The sequence below is a fragment of the Sturnus vulgaris genome, chromosome 1 (assembly GCF_052056855.1).
Source record: "Sturnus vulgaris isolate bStuVul1 chromosome 1, bStuVul1.hap1, whole genome shotgun sequence".
NCBI classification, from domain to species: domain Eukaryota; kingdom Metazoa; phylum Chordata; class Aves; order Passeriformes; family Sturnidae; genus Sturnus; species Sturnus vulgaris.
In genome coordinates, this window is record NC_142243.1 from 15,165,128 (window position 1) to 15,178,561 (window position 13,434).

Genomic DNA, 13,434 nt, shown 5'->3' on the forward strand with positions numbered 1-13,434 from the left:
CCTTTTTCATGAAATAAATTTCAAATTTACTTGGGGGAAAAAAAAAAGAATCAACTTCATCTTCAAAACAGCTGCAATCTTATTCTTACTAATACAGATAATTTAACTTTCAAATACATAATGGGTGCTGAGCAGGTCTTTATTTAGGAGAATAGACTCTGAAATAGTGGAGAACCTGGGGGAGGAGAAGCACAAAGGACACAGTGATAAAGGTATATGAAGTAATGTAGAAACCAGAGAGATCTTTTGGGAATGTCTCCCTTTCCTGAACATATATGTATAAACAATAAGCTGGAAGATGGCAAATACAATACAGATAAAAGCGTTCTTATTTGTTTACACTGACACATCTAGGCTGTGAAATCACTGCTATTAAGAGGCAGCTGAAGCCTTGGATTTATTAGGAACAAAAGAAAATATATACTGATGGCAGAAGAACCTATAGCTACAGCAGTAAATATCAAAAAATAGAGCCTGGAAAGGTTTTACTCTTCAAAACTTTGGTCAGACTGTAATTATTGGGAAGATAAAGGAAAGTTTCCCTGGAGCAGGTTACCCCCTTCTCCCAGGCCCAGTCAGTGCCATAGAGAGAGGCTCAGAGGTGCTGAGGCACCTGTGTGCAGCTGGCAAGGGCACACAGCAGGAGAGGCAGCTGGATCAGTGGCCATGGCTGTGGGCCTGCCACTGCCATGATAGTCCTGCTGCTTGCCCTCAGGAGGCTGCAGATAAACCCTGGGAGTGACTGTCCTTGTCCCAGCACTTGCCATATTTTGGGTACCAGCCATGGTGGAGCCTCTGCAGCGAGGCCTTCCCTGGGGAGTGCAGATTCCCCCAGGGAGAGGAGAGCATCCTTGAATCTGTGTTTTAATACACAATAAAAATTCTCTTTTTATAAATGCTTTGTGTCACAGTTTCTATTAGGTCCATAAGGACTGAGTTAATAGCTATTTAATCGATTTCAGCTTTTAGCTGTGGTAATATAAGTTTTCAAATCTTAAGTTTCAAAAGGCAGCACTGCCCTCTCTGAAATACTGCCTCCCTCCAGTGGATCTACATGAGCTGGTTTTATGAGTTCAAGGGGAGAAAACTATCTACAGTAGGTTGTTTGGGTTTTTTTAATAAGAGAATTTGAGCACAGTAGCAAGGGCAGAGAATGAAGAAAGGCTTGTTTGTAATGGGAGCACTCAAAAAGTTCAACAAGAGTTTGCAAGACCCCTTCATGTCAGCACATTCCCACAGACAACCTCACCCAAAAAGCTGAAATTACAGTCTTTCTCGGTTAAAGAAAAAAAAATAGGAGAGTGGCTTGTAATTTTTGAACCAGGAAAGCTGTGTTTATCTTCCAAAAAAGAGCCCCTTGAAGACGTGACTGTCATGCAGGGTTAAAGACAAGCAGAAAGCCCAGAGACGGACGGGCCTTGGCCGCTCAGCACCCAGCACCAGGCATCTGTCTCCTCAGGCGAGGGATGCTCCTGTTATCTAGCTGATATAGAACAGTGTCACGGCTTTCCATATCCAAACACATCTTGACACTGGAGATTGCACAGATCCCAGGCTCTGGAGGGAGGCCAGGGCCGTGCACCCGGCCCAGAGCAGCTCCCGGGAGCGGCAGAGGCGGCGGGGAATCCTTATCAGGGAGCAGTGACATGTCACGGCCGTCTCGGATGGGCTGCAGGGTCAAGGGATTATGACTCAAATCCATTCTTCATAGAAAAATCTTTTCTAAATGCCTGACTACGCTATGAAATCACACAGGGAGTGTGCTGTTATCTGTGGGGGTGGTACAGACCCACCTCTGCTTCATATGGAAAACCAGAAGAAGAAAAATGCAGCTGTGCAGAGCATCCCTGCTGTACAGAGCCAGCTTTCCAAGCTGCTTTCCTTCCTTTCTACCTGCTTGTAGACAGGTTTAGTGCAGTGAGTGGGGATGTGTTTCAGCCCCACATTAATAAACTTGTCCTGTGCATGTATATTTTAGTCTTATTATTAAACTCTCTTATTCTTTTACATGCACTTCTGCAGATACTGATGTCATCCCTATTTCTTACCTATTCTCCACAGGAATTGCTTTTTGAAGAGATAGGAGAGGAGATACCTTTTTGGAAAAGTAATGGAACCAAGAACTTATCTGAGCAGCATTATGGAAATACAATTTTGCTTGACAATCTTTTAAGTTACAGCAACTGTGCAAAGGATTGCAGCACAACACCAGAATGTCAGCTTGCAGTGGACTTCATTTGGATTTGAAAGTCATTGAAATCCATTTGTTATGTTGTAGAAGTTTATACTGATATTGCAAAGAAGTCCTTGGAAGGCAAAGAAATTCAAACTCTCTTGCCAGAAGACCTTCCTGATCAAGCTGAATTTTTCTATTTCTCTCCTTCCTTCCTTCCTTGACCAGAGAGAAAATGAAACCAAGAACCAAAATAATAGAATTTTTTTTTAGGCAAAGTCTCATTCAGATTAATCCAAAGGCATCCATCTGCATTTTACTAGGTAGGTTTGTTCTGAGGTCACCTTATGCACAATTTATGCAGCCCTCAATTCACTAAAGGACTTCCAGACTTATCTGTGGAAATTACACCTCTACCTCACCATATTTTCTCTACTTCAGATGAGAAACAGACGCCACTGTATCCTTTTTTATCACATCCTTTCCTTCCCTGGATCAAGCTTCACCCCTGCCATTTGGGCATATTGCAGCACTGTGATACAGAAGTGTCATGCAGGCATCCCTTAGAGGAGACAGGCTGTTTAAAGACCAGGGTGCTGTGGGACATTTACACCTCACACATCCTTTAATTACATCGCCATTGTGCCCAAACCCAGTCACCCCCTCAGGCAAGTCCCTGTTCTGGGGGTCCCACATTCCCCTGTCTAGATGTGAGACCTCATAAGTTCTGCCTTCACCTGACAAACCTAGAAGGAGATCCTTTGTTCAGGCTCTTCGGAGCGCTCTGGGAGAAAAGCAGGCAGCCAGCCTCTGAATAAACGGCTGTTTGAAAGGAGATTAAACCCTTCCCTGTATGTGCAACCTACAGCCAGGCAGCCTCCATCAGAGAAGTCAGGCTGCATCCACTCCAAGGGGAAAGTTAAAATAGAACTGAATCTTCTTACTTCAGCTCTGTCTTTTGTTGTGCCCTGCAGGCAGCGTTCACCTGAACGTGTATCCTCCAAAGTCGGAGTACGCTTGCCCAAAGTGAAAAGTGGCACACACAGCCCTATCTTTTTTATTCCCTCTGCTTTATCAGCCTCTGTTGTCCTTCTATAATGAATTTAGTGGTCATGAGCAGCACCACTAACCATGTAGGTACTTAACATATTTCAGAAGGGAAGCTGAAGAGTGAGTTGCAGAAGTTGTCGGGTCCTTACAAGTGGCCACTCCATATTTGAAAATAGAGGCAAACAATCCCTACCAAGCTAACAATACTGCTTTAAGATGCAGTTCTCCTCTATCTGCCAGGATCCACCTTCCCCTCTAACAGAGTCAGATGTACGGATAATGGGACCTGCTTGCCCATTTCAACACCGAGTCCGTGGTACTAACTTGGTTGGATTTCTGGACTGCACTGGGCTGAAGGCTTTGCAGTGAAGGAAGTTCTGCTGAGGGGTGTTTCCTTGTACAAGTGAAGGAAACAGCTTAGGGCAATGACACCATAAGCCAGCACAGCTGTTTCTGCAGTGATCATTTGTTTGCATTCTAGGATGCATTAAAATAGCAGCTTGGAGCATTTCTGTTGCTGCTTATCCTCTGACTGGGCTGTTGTTAATGCAACACTCACTCAATGAAGTGTTTGGGATGAAGTCCAAAAGAGCACTTAGGTGCCTAAATCCAAGACAGTTATTCACAGCTGCCTAAGGACTTAGGTTCCCCCTTTTGTACGCCCCTTCCCTGAACCTCTTTAAAAACCTGGACTCCTGCAGCAGGTTGACTCAAGGTGTTATCACCTTGCCTGGGCTTGGCCAGAGCCTGCCTGCTGTGTCTGTGCTGTCCAGCCCTGCAGATGAGGTGGCTGTGTTTGGGATACTCAGACGCTCTGTGGATGTGCCAGAGCTCTGAAGTCAGCAGCCACAGCTGCCCTTGCTCAAACTGTGGCCAATGCTGGTCTTTCCAGCTGGTATAGCCACCATGGGGATCTTTGCAGCCAGAGGGTCATGAAGAGAAAAGCACAAATGTGATTGTATGCTGATGAGGGAGGAGGCAGCCACTGGCCTGGCTTGAGTACATTTTCCCCATGTAACACTCTTCTTCTCCCACTCTCTAACAGGGCTCCACAGTAGAGATGGTAGAGATACCTCTCACAGAAAATTAGTGATTTGTCCTCTGCTGTTCTTGCTGCTGGTGGCCTGAAAGGGAATGGTGGAGTCAGGTCTGGCATCTGCTGCTTGTGTGGAAACTGGATGGGTCATGAGATGCCAGGCTCAAATCCACTCATACTGCCACACATCAATAGAAATCTATGCAATAACAGCTTAAAGGCATTCCTAACAAGGCACAAAGTTCCTCCAATAACGATCTCTTCTATTACATTGCAGACTATATCTGTCCAAGTGCCTCTTTTCTCAAGATAAAGCTTGAAACAGTTACAGAAATCTGGTTATCAAATTGCAGCGACTCACAGGGAGTGAGAAAGAGCATAAGAGCTCTTCTACTACAGCTTATTCACCTTGCTCCTGAAAAAGCCACTTGCTTCCAAGAAAGCTCTGAGTAGATGACAAATGGAGGCACACGGTTCCCAGTGCAGGGAACTGGTTATTTGGGATGGCAGCATCCCTTGCTGCACTATATTTGGGTGCTCTGACATATTGACCACATTCACATGTCTTGCCATGAGACTGTTACACTTTTCCAGGTTTCTCCTCTTGTCTGATAAAGCAGTTAGGGCTCTGTGTGACAGACACTTGCACTTTTCAAATACAGATCTCAGGTAGGGCTCTGCATGCACAGGCTGTTTTCCTCATTAAGCCCTTCAGTTACTGCACTTTACTTAAATCCAAGCTGGGCTGTAAAAGGCTTAATCGATGCAACACATTCACTCCTGATGATGTCAGGGAGCCACTATACCCATCTAACAGATGAGCTGATCTGCTAGCCAGTAAATTTGGGACGACAAGCAAAGTTTATCATGGTAAACCAGATGCCATCAGCATCCTTCAGTTCTGCAAAAATGCTCTAGTTCTTCAAAAAGCTATTACTGAGATGTGTAAGGAAAACATGAGATCTGAGCCACTTCCTGCTCCAGCCTTCTGCAGTTGGCACGTCTTCCCACAATCAGGAGAAGAGCCCAATGTGGAAGCATGTTTCTGAAATGATTTCAAGGATGAGATTTGGTGTCTTGTCTGCCTACATGTGTCCTCAGCAGGAAAACTGCAGAGCAGCAGAAGAGGGAAGATGAGAGCTACTGTGGGACAGAAAATTAATCTCCTGTAGATCTGTCCATCCATGTGTGTCTGTCTGGGCCCCATCCTCTGGCCCTGCTGTGATCCATATTTCAAAGGGGCCATGATTCCTTCTCAAATTACTGCTGCTGGCAGAGCAGCAGAGCTGGCAAGCGAGCTTTCAGGAATGTCTTTATCCTTCACGATCCATATGAAATAGGTCCAAGTAGTAATATTTCTGGAGAGCCAGAAAGGTTGGGAGCAGCAAAGCACACTATTAATAAAACAGTCACACTGCTCTTGGTTTTGGTCTTATTGTGGTAATTATAAGCAGAAGTTTTCTTTTGTCTGGTCAAAGATTCTGCTGCTTCAAATTTAGAGCTGTCAAGACACTGAGCAAGAGGGCTTCATTCAATGGGTGGCATTATCTGCTTCAGCAAGTGCCATCATTCTGCTTTGGTAAGATCAGTGAAAGAATAAAGAGGAGCTTGTCTAGGGGTCCACTCTCCCATCCACTGTTAACACTACTGTAGCTCAGAGTAAGCCTACCAATGGTAGGCTAGAGAAAAAGATTTTTTATATATACATATATATATATGCATATCTATCACTGTATACAATGATGAAAGCTAGAACTACTTTAACTGTCTTTTTTTTAATTAATGACGACTTATTTTAACATGGTACCTTCAACAGGGAGAAAAAAAGGACATACTCTCAAAATACTGGGAATTACATACAAAGAAGAAGCTGCTCATAATTGTCTTTTTTTATGCTCAGCCAAACATGAAAAGAAGTGCCTTCTGGCAGCATAAACCTGCCTAGGAGTAAGGATTTTGTTCTCATAGTCAATAACGGTTTCTTTACATTTTCAACTGATAAGTCTCAACAGCTACCAATAAGAACAAAAGTCTTGATGCTCCACAGGCCAAAGCACCCACAATTTCACCTCATTTGTAATTTAACAGGTTTATCATTTACACGATGATGTCTCTTTTAATGGAAATCCCAGTGGAATTATCCAATACTCAATTTCAGGTGCAGGAGGAAAATGTGCAGTGGAGCATATTTATGCTAGAGACAGACTTTTGTGCCTGGGTACACAGCAGTGGATATTGCTGAAAAGGGCAGCTTTTCTGCAAAGTTCTGTTATATCCCCTCAGCAGGAAACAATTATCTGTAATACCAATTTCCCGCAGAATTTTGCAAATCCTTCCCTACAGGGATTTCACCTTTCTTTGTTTCCCCTGCACAGCACAGAAAGTCTGACTGCAGTGATACAAAATCAGATCTGACTCATTTTTATTTTCAGCCTCTGGCAGCTGAAGGGAATAATCTCATTTTTGACTAGTAGGAGATGAGCAAACAGGGTAAGGGCTGGTGATCTGAGTCCCAAGAGGACCTCCAGCAGTGCCTTCCCACTGTGTCCATTTTGTGATGGGATGCCCAGAAGGAGGGGTGGAGGATGCAGTGGGGTGGTCTCTGCCCTAGGGGTACTCATGCCTTGGAAGGAGAAGGGGTCCAAATCCAGGCACGCCAGGGCCCCAAAACATCTCTGGGAAGGGGCACTGTCATAACCAGTGTCTACCCAGAGACACCCCTTGCAACACCTGCTGCCACCCCATACATTGTCTGAAGACCATGAAATCCCCATGGCAGAGCCAGTGGCTGCCTTGAACTGCTTCTTTTTCAGCTGCAGCATGGTGGTGTTATGAGGAGAATTACAGCCATGGAATCAGGAGTCACATTTTCAGCAGTTTTCTGAATTTTTTGTCTTTTTCCCTGTCCCCTCTTCCAAAACAAAGTATCTCCTTGCTCGGCTTCCTGACGGTGTGGACACAGCCCTGCCTGTGCCAGCAGTCCTAGAACCAACCCACTGCACATGGGAGGATTCTGCCTTGATCTCCCACCCTGGAAAGAAACTCTGAGCTCAGTGTGGAGGTGCTCAGGCTCCATGCTGGGCAGGCCATGCCCAGAGGAAGAGGATGTGTGGGGTTCGCTGGGGAGGTGGGCATACAGAGCAGGAATGCTCTTCTCAAGCATGTTTAGAGCTACTGTATAGGAAAGTTTCCTTGCATAACGCACTTTGCTCCACCTCTATGGTAATTTTTAGAGGGCCTTGCCTATGTGGTTAGGGATGCAGGTACGGTGAGCCTGGGACATCTTCCTGTCCCCAGAGTCTGGAAGCCCAGCAGCAGTGGAGCCTGGCCCACTGACTGGCAGGGACAAGTACCAAGTTGGATTATTTAGCTGCATTTCCCACCAAGAGGAGGCTTGTGCTGTCAGTCCATCTGCACCAGGCAGTGTGTGGCTCTGCCATAGCCAGAGGTGCTCCGAGGCCATGAAGTCCCCATGGTTTGGGACATGTGAGGAGCTGGCTCTGTCCCAGCAGGGCACGGGAGCTCAAGGCAGCACCAAAGGCCAGACCCTGCAGGAAACCAAACCAACAGGCTACCAGAGGCCACTCCACCACTGTTTGTCCCTCTTCATCCCCAGCTGTTTATTAACTCCAGCATAGCTGACCTGACATTCAGGTAAGCCAAATCTGATTTTCCGGCTGAGATCTTCACTGTTTCCAAACAGATTTCATCAAGGAAAGCAGCATGCCCAGCTGCTGGCTAAAGGAAACTCAGACCTTTGCAAAGCTCTGGCTGAGAAACAGGGAGGAGAAGGAGCACAGGAGCATCCCTGGATACAGCACATGGCTGAGGGTCTGACCTGGGATGTGCCATCAGGGCCATGGGTAGCCCAGGGTGCAGCCCCTGCCCTGCACAGTGGGCATGGGGGAATGTTCACCCTCTCCAAAATGCACAGTGCACCAGGGTGATGCTGGTGTTGAGGTGCTGGGGCCACTCTGGTGAACTGGTTCAGTAAGGCAGGAAAGGCAGCAGGGGCCCAACCTTTGGGGGTACAAGAGAGATGGACAAACAGGGTGAAGAGACCCTTACAATATAAAAAACACCTTTTGATATTTTTTGAATTGTTGTGTACCCGGTACTAAAGATGAACAAATGAAATTCTAATTTCTTAAGGTATTTTGTTTTTCAAAAACTGTAGGCCTAAATTACAGCTGTCTTTTTAAATACACTGCAAAATACTTGTTTAAAAGCAACTTCTTGTGCAACAAAGGACTTAAAGAAAAACAGTGACAAAATTCTAGTTTGGGAAGAAAATTTTTAAGTCATGAAAGTCTGAGTGCTCTGATCTCCACTCTGTGCTGAGATCTCCGCTCTCCACTGCAGATGCTTTCAGACCTGCTCAAAGCATGTGCATGTGCATATGGAGCTGTGATTTGCCATTCTTTGGGAAGTCTCTGTTGTTGGCCTTGAAGCTGCACGAGAGCTGCTTTGTTTCCACAGCAGAAGCGAGAACAGAGTAGGCTGCCATTGTCCAAGAACTGTGAGTAATTCTGTGGAGACACACAAACCCACAGCACAGAAATTTAAAGCTATGGAGCAATTCTGCAGGGCTGTTAATATAATCTGATATTCAGCCTTGATCATCCATTTGTATTCATGATCTTTTTACTTGTTAAACCTCTCTAGTAATCTTTTATTAAAAAAAAATTCCTTTCCCTCTTGAGAACTCAGATGAATGGGGTAAAAATGTCATTTGCATGATAATCAAGGTCTCCTTCAAGGAAAGGATAAGATCTGGATAAATTAGCTACAACTTGGCAAGCATGAGAACATCCATCAAAAGTTTGTCTTCTTCACCAGAGTCCAAGTGATCACAGTGTCACTTTTATAGAAGCTGGGAGAGCAACAGCCGAATGAGGATTCCTCACCTTGCTCGTCTTGCCCTCACTCTGCTGAAGTCTGTAAAAGGGATTGGTGGCACCAGATCTCAGCATTGTTGTAAAGGTTTTCTATTTTTCAGTCTCAGGGTTTAGTTGTTGTTTGAATTTGAACATTTTTCATTCAGTTGTAGCATGGCTGTGATGTCCCATGACGTGCCACAACATTTGTTGATACAAATATTAACAACAGTCCAAGTCCCTCGTTGACTTGGAACACTCCTGGCTATTTCAGAGTGGGAGAAGCAGAGATCACAACAGGGATCCACAACATATCCTTGAGGAGGATGTGATTACTGAATTGGATTTTCTGCTGGGTGTGCTCTGACTGACAACCCAACCTATGACAACTTCTTAATAGTGGAAGCTTATCTGCCAGCAGTGCCAATAAAAATAAATCACCTACTTGCCTTATGTTCTGAGTAGATGAAAACAGAGTCATCAATGGTCTTGTGTACTTCTACACTAACTCAACGCCCACAGCATTCCTTTTTTAAAATCAAATTGCAGGATTTTGAGAAGGTTACTATGTGCTGGCGTACAGAGAGCCAAGGTTCCGTGCAAATGAATTATGAGGTTACAAAACATTCACTGTTTGTTTAAATACTGTTTTTTCAAATTAGGTTTGCATGTATGAGTGTAATGTTCTCATTGACTAGAGCAATGCACAATAGACCACCCACAATCTGGGAGGGTGCCACGAGTTTGTCCCTCTATGGGCAGACATCACTTAGTTTTTCATCCCCATTCTGTCAATATATCTTCAGCCTGGCCTTACTTGTTCCTTCTAGATTAGCTGGAAGCATATGTGGATCACATAATTTTCTGTGGTGACCTCATATACAGTAAAAAGATGATTTTAAATTGAAAGTCCTCAAAACCTGTAGAGTTGAGACCTGTACCACTGATCCAAAATTCAGCTGCAGCATTTCCCACTCATTCCGTGTGGGAGTAAATCAAAATGTATTCCTCTGAAGTCAGAGATTTACATAATTTTAAGGCAGGGATGAGTGAACATACCTCATCTGTCAAGGGGGAGCCACACAGGAGGTTAATTTTTTTATTATATATTGGGATCTCATCTGCTTTGCTGTAGTTTTGTCATCGTCCCTATTACCAGTCCTCCTACATTCATAAAAAAGTAAGTGAGCAGGCAGCCAAATACCATGCACTGTGTGGAGGAATCGCTTCCTCTCATGTTGCATTGAGATAAAATTACATAACTCAAAGCCACCAAGGGCACAACCCCTGGTTGTATTTCCATCTGGAACATATGTCCTTGCCCTTTCCCCCAGCACTTGTAGAGGAGATGCTTGGACAGGTTGTTATTTATGTCAGCATAAACTGGTAGTACCAGGCACGTCTCTGTGGTGGTGGAGGAAAGTATTAGCTCCAGCATCATTGTGAAGCATATGTATGTGATGAGATAATAAACATCTGGCAGTGAGTAGCTACTGGAGCTCTGTATATCCCTTGGCTTGTAGTTTTTTGCAGAAAAGCTACCTCCAGCACAGTATATGATTGTATAGGCTGGAGTAACAAATGAAAGATTGTGTTGGTCCTTATAAAGCATGGAGCTACGTGATGCTGCTTTTGGATCCCCAGCTTGGCCCTTGTGCCCAGATGCCCCCTGTTGCCTGAAGAGAGAGACAGGGAACCCTCAGGTGTCTCAGGACTTGCTTGTAAATCTCTAGGGCTTGCTTTACTGCTTCACATCCCAGGATTTTAGCTGGGCCAAGCAGCTCAGCACCTGTCCTTGGGCTGTGTATCCCAGCGGAGACCCTGCAGATGATGTGTGCTGCCTGCACGAGTCTTCCCCCAGGAGAGCCCACACCACAGCCCTGCCAGCACCCCACTGTGCAGATGTGCCCACCATGTTTTGGGCCTGAACAGATGTGAATGCCACATTTCCCAGTTCTGGGACAGGAGAGATGAGTGTTCAGATCCCTGCTCCAGGTGCATGCCGTGCATTGCATCCAATGCTGTTTAGGATACCCACCCTAAACCCCTGTGCTATTAACTCAAGGTCAACATATTGTTATTCTTACTCCAAATCATGAGATTACAAACACCGTTAATATTCACCACCAGTGAGAAGCCTGAGAGAGGCAAACCCATTTTCACGTTCTGTAAATTGATGGGTCACTGCCAGCACAGGATCCCTTGGGATGGGTGCCGGATGAAATTCAGCTCTCTCTTGCACTGCCCTACAGCTAAACCAACTTCAGTTTGCATCTCCATGGCTTTATGTGGTAAATTGGTGGGATATTTGATCTCCAGTACCAAGAATAGGAATGAAGTGTCTGATTCCAGTGCATGATATTCTGTAAATATCTATTTGAGTAGCCAGGTCTGAGTAAAAGAAAAGAAATCAAACAGAGGGATATGGAAAAATCTTTTTATGCCTATAAAAGGATCACTTCAAAACCACAGGATTTTGTATAGGAACCTTTTTCCTTAAATAGTAGAAACAGTCACTGGGAGCATTCCATCAGCGTAAAAAATGGGGGTTAGACGAGAGCTGCTGTGTTCAGCAGCAGTTTTGTCTCCTTCCATCTCTTCCTTTCCTCCCCCCACCACACATGTACCTTGTCTTAGCCCTTGAAACTGTGCTTGTAAGAAACATGGAAACAGTATAATTACTATATATATATTTATACACATAGTTATAATCAAACCCATACCCATATATATATATATATATATATATATATATATATGTATGTATGTATATGCTGTGTAGTTAAAGAGAACGGCAAGGTAGGATTTTTCTGCATTCTTCATGAAACATCTTTCCCACAAAGATGAACGAAACTTGGCAGAAAGTTTTGCTGGGTATCTAAAATGCCAGCTCAGGCTCTTCCTGCAGGTTCACACCTGCAGCCTCCTCCTGCCACCAGCAGCCAGAGCCAGGACCATAAAACCCAGAGCTGTTTGGCAATGGGCCAAATCCTGCCAGGCAAAACCCTGCTGACATCACGGGGATTAGATGGGTGGCTAATCAGGACAGTGGGATTTGTGCCAATCTTTTGCTTAGGAGGCAATGTGAGTCCCCCAGTAGTCGGTGGGGGTGGTCTGGGGCTGTGAAGGCACCTGGTTAGCAGCTATGGGGGTGGCACTGGGCTTTGGGGTATCCTGTCTGTGCTGCCATAGGAAGGAGTAGGAACGTGGGAATGGCTCTCCTAGTGCCACAGGGACACCAGTGCCACTTGGAATAAGGGTCCTTCCCCTTTCCTTTCCACCTTGGGGGTCCCAGGCTAGCAGAGGACCGGAGGGGAGAGATTTCTGTGACTCTGGGGTTCATTGGCCCCTTTGTCTCAGAGTGAGTTGGGGAAAGGAGTCAAAACATTTCCGTCTCCAAACTGGAGGTAGGCTCAGTCGAGACTGAAACCTTTTTGAAGGGATTTTTGAAAAACCAAGGTGGTGTCTTTAGTAGTCTATAAGAAGAATTTTGTGTTCACATTAATGTGATGAAAATTTCATGCAAAGGGTCCCCAGGGACTCAAGCTGGCTCCAGTCCATCATTACATCCCATGCTTAGGTGAATCCTTACAGATGTCTGGATAACTTGTTCTGAAAAACCTTTAATAACAAAACCTCCACAGTCTCCTGAGACAAAGTATTTCAGTGTTTTACTACACTTACTATTAAAGACATTCCTTAAATCTGTATTAAGTCTTTCTTAACGCCCTCCCAGCCAGACCCAGTACACACCCGGACTGAAATTTTAGCATGTGGCTGATATCTACAACAGGGACTGAGACCAGTTTATTCATGTTCTCAATGATCAGTCCTTTATGTGCTTGAAAGCATTTTTTTCTCTCTTTAGATTTCTCTTCTTCAATGAAACCCAGTTTCTTTAGCCTTCCCTCCTGCACATACCCATATACACCTTTTTTGAGGAATACTGTCTCCTTCCATGAGAAAAATCTTTAGGTGAAGTCTCACACTAGCAAGGGGAGCTGAACTGAGGGAAGAGAGATGTCTTACAGGCTGCATTTCTATCTGTGCAGCTTACAGTGATGTTTGGGGTTTTGTTTGGAACAGCATGACATTATAGGTACACATCAGAGGCAGCCCATGACCCATCACAACCCCTGGGCCTTTGGGGCTGACCAGCAGCCCATGTAGTGCCAGCCTGTCTCAGGGACACTGGGGAAAGCTGTGCTATCATCCCTCCCAAACTGCATCTTTGGGGTTTTCAACCCCTATATCCAATCTGTCATTCCAGCAACATACAATGAGCAAAACACCTGCCA

General features: G+C 45.0%; 1 protein-coding gene across 2 annotated transcripts in view; it reads right to left on the reverse strand.

The window, feature by feature from the left end:
* JCAD (junctional cadherin 5 associated) overlaps nucleotides 1-13,434 on the reverse strand; it is a 61,150-nt gene that overhangs the window by 35,081 nt on the left and 12,635 nt on the right. The window lies entirely within an intron of this gene.